This window comes from Sinocyclocheilus grahami, unplaced genomic scaffold (assembly GCF_001515645.1).
Source record: "Sinocyclocheilus grahami isolate Dianchi unplaced genomic scaffold, SAMN03320097.WGS_v1.1 scaffold2403.1, whole genome shotgun sequence".
Lineage (NCBI taxonomy): Eukaryota > Metazoa > Chordata > Actinopteri > Cypriniformes > Cyprinidae > Sinocyclocheilus > Sinocyclocheilus grahami.
In genome coordinates, this window is record NW_015507582.1 from 8,859 (window position 1) to 12,955 (window position 4,097).

Genomic DNA, 4,097 nt, shown 5'->3' on the forward strand with positions numbered 1-4,097 from the left:
AAGAAATAGTTGACAAAAACAAAAAAATCCGTCATTTACTCACCCAGTAAACAGTAATTCTCTAATTTGCCCTTCCAGTGATTTTTCAATACCTTTACCATTGAAGTTGTTTTTTCTTATCCTTAGTATAAGTTATTTCAAATGGTATTTTAACATGTGTGTGTAATATAATATTTCACGTTTACTAAACACATCCTAGAAAAGTTGTCTATCGGAATGGTATGTAAACACTTTGGTTTTTACTGTAGGGGAGGGCAGCATCCTCATACATCATCTTCCTGACAAAGTTTAAAATGTCCTTTTTTAAATTATTTTTAGTATCACAATGATTCAGCTAAGCACAAAAGTGCTATTTTAATGTTATCTTATATAGCTGTATATATATATTTTTTTTTTTAATTGTTTTGCAGAGGCTCTTAAGAAGACTGCAACCGGCAAGAAGCTGAGAGGGAACTCTCAAAATTGGTACAAGAGACAAGAGGACTGAGGGTGTCTTGAATGCACAAATGTCTGCAGTATAAGCAGTACTGAAAAATGTATAGTTGCTGCTGCTTCTAACTGTCCCTGGTGTTTTTCTTGTGCAAATGTTCAAAGCTTTCAGTAAGCACTGGTTCAAAAACAGGTTCAAAGTGTGTGTGTTAACTTTAACAGTAATATTCATTTTAAAAATTAGGTATCAGAATATAGCATAATAAGATGGGTAGTTACAATAATATTAAAATTTGAAGAGGTTTCAATCTCACTGTGTGCTCTAATGCTTTAAAAAAATTGTGTGGTGTTGAAAACAATTTTTATTTTCAGGTGGGCTTTAAGCATATTGTCTTGTTGGGCCCACCCTAACACCCAGATAGGTTTTGCATATGATCCCTAGTTGGGCCCCACCTAAAACCCAGTGAAATCCTGCATAAAACCCACATGGGTAAGTTGCACGGGGCCAACATGGAACCCGTGGACAAACCCACTTACAACCCATATTTAGATGGGACCCAGATGGGTTTTGCATATCATCCCCAGTTGGGCCCCACCTAAAGCCCAGGAAAATCCTAAATAAAACCTACATGGGTAAGTTGCACGGGGCCAACATGGAACCCGTGGACAAACCCACTTACAACCCATATTTCAGCCCATGTAGTAACCTTTTAGTACCCACATAAAAAATAAAGCTGGGGCCAAGATGGGTCTTGCGCATGTTGCCCAGTAGGGGCCCACCTGTTGTCAAGTACAATCCCACATGAAATCCATGTGGGCAATTGACATTGGGCCATTATGGAACCCGCGGACAATCCCATTTTGGGCCCACTTATTCAGCCCATGTCAAACCCACATGGGCCCCACACACAAATGTTGGCTGGGCCAATTCATAGGCTATGTCCTTCGAAGTGCGCATTTGAAGGCCGATTGCGTCACGGCGGCATGACGAAGACCGTCCCAATTCAGGATGCATCCTCCGAAGGCTGCATTTGAGATAGGGAACAAGATGGCGTAAGCACATGTAAATTTCTCCGCTCTCCAGCAAATCTTGAGTTTTATGTTAGCATTCCACTTTTAACCATCCTAATTGTTGAGTATCAGCGAGTATTGGACTGTGTCAACAAAAAAAGCTTCTAATCACCCGAAAATAGTCATTCCAGGACAAAAAGGGATGACTGGAAAATCTTCTGCTCTTGCCGAACATGAATACGTCATGGAAGTCGACCACGTCGATCACAAAGAGAAACGCAAAGAAGCTCCGTCCTTGCAGAACACTCCAACTAAAGCCCCGGCTAAGAAACAGAAAGGTGACGAAAACCCTGAGATTTCCAACACCGCTCTTCTGGAAACCATAGTTGCCAGATTTGATCTACAAGACGGGAAGCTGAGCAACATTGAGCATAAAATTACTGAGAACAGTCTAATGATCGTCAACCTGACAAAAGCTGTGGAATTCAACGCGGCGGAAATAAAGGACTGTAAAACTAAAATAAACTTGTTCGAAAAACAACTCCCGTCTGTTGTCACATCGCATGCAGATTTGATAAGCCGCACGTCGGAGCTCGAACGCTACAAAAGATGATGGAACCTCAGAGTAATCGGAATGAAAGAAACCGCAGGCGAAGATATCCGAAGAGAAGTTGTCTCACTGTTAGCTGAAATTGCTCCTCACCTGCAGCACAAACTTGAAGACATCGTGGATACAGTCCACCGCATTGGCCCCAAAACGGCCCCAACGGTGATTATTCAGTTCTGCATGCGGAAACACAGAGACGAGTTCTGGCGCTCCACCAAAGTCTCGGATGTCTGTAAACTCAGGGGAATAAAGTTCACCGAAGATTTATCTAAGGAAGATCGAGAAGCCCGCACTGCACTATGGCCGAGGATCAGTGAGGCTAGAGCTGCAGGGAAGAAAGCCTACTACCGTGGTCCCTATGGCTACATAGAGAGGGCACCCGGACTGTCAAGGATTGTTGATCTCAACAACCTCGAACACACTTGTCTTCCTTTTGTGTTGGCAAGAGGTGTAAGTGGGATGTTTTGTTATGTTCTTGCTGTTGAGCGGGATTTTGTTAAAGTGCTCTGTTTGAGAGAGACATTGTTTTGTGTTCATTAGAGCACGGTTTCATATTTTTCATTTGACTGTTTATCTTCTTATTTCACATATTTATTTTTATTTATTTATTGTTTGTTTCCTATCAGTTAAAGGTTCCCAGTGAAATCGTCCTTTTCCTTTATTTCTTTAAACGCAAGGGGTCTCCGTAACTCTATCAAAAGAAAAGCTTTCTTTCTTTTTTTGCAAAAGCAAAAACTCACACTGTATATTTTTACAAGAAACGCATTCCAACCTTATGCGAAGCTGACATCAAAATAGAGGAATTAGATAAAGCAATAGATAAATTATCTTCAGGGAAATCTCCAGGCCCTGATGGCCTCACTTCCGAATTTTATAAATTCTTTAGGGAAGATTTGAGAGAACTATTATTTCGAGCCTTTCTTGAATGTATCCAAAATTATTCACTATCTTCGACTATGAAACATGGTCTAATTACTCTTATCCCCAAACCAGGTAAAGATGCACGACATATAGATAATCTTCGCCCCATCACTTTACTCAACTGTGATTATAAAATTCTAGCTCATATATTTTCCAATAGACTCAAGAAAAACATAAATCAAATAATTAGTGAATCACAGTCTGGTTTTATAAAAGGCAGATCAATACATAATAACATCAGATTGATTTTAGATATTTTAGATTATCGTGAATGTATTGAGGATGATGGCTATATTCTCTTTTTAGATTTTAGAAAGGCATTTGACACGATTGAACATAATTTCATATTTCGCTCCCTCGAAAAATTTGGTTTTGGCATTAAATTCATTTCTTTTATAAAAACGTTATATAAAGACATTAATAGTTCTATATCCCTTTCATTTGGAACATCCCAGAGATTCAACATTTCACGAGGAATAAGACAAGGATGTCCCATTTCCCCTCTTCTATTCATCTTAACAGTAGAAATGCTTGCTATCTTGATAGATAAAAACAGCAACTATTAGTCAATTAGCTGACGATACAATGATCTTTTTAAAGGACCAATTTCAGATTGATAAAGCCATTCAACTAGTTAATCTCTTTTCCAAAGCATCAGGCCTACACTTAAACTTGAACAAGTGCGAGTTACTTGCAATTCATGGCAGCAAACTAGGCTCTTTATGTAACATACCAATAAAAACATGTGTAAAATACTTGGGGATAACTATTACTAGAGATAGTAATCAAAGTGTCCAAGAAAATTTTGTTAAAAATCTTTCAAAAGCAAAAACTATTCTCAATAACTGGATACAAAGAGATATCTCAATTTTTGGAAGAGTTTTATTGACTAAAATGGAATTACTTCCATCAACAAGTTCTCCTGTGTTGGAAATTAGCATTTTCTCACAACTTTAGTCAACACAAAACTTGTATTTGGAACAATAATAATAATAAAGTAAATTTTGCAAAGCAAGTTATAATTTGTAAATGACAAATTCTTCTATACATTTTTTTTTGCCTCTGAATAACATTTGCAAATGAAAATAAATTGTTTCTATACTAAAAGAACTTTTTACAACTAATACAA

The 4,097-nt window shown here is 38.0% G+C and overlaps 1 pseudogene; it reads left to right on the forward strand.

Moving 5' to 3' along the window:
• The first annotated feature begins 1,642 nt into the window (after nt 1–1,642).
• LOC107574946 (uncharacterized) overlaps nt 1,643–4,097 on the forward strand; it is a 2,967-nt pseudogene continuing 512 nt past the window's right edge.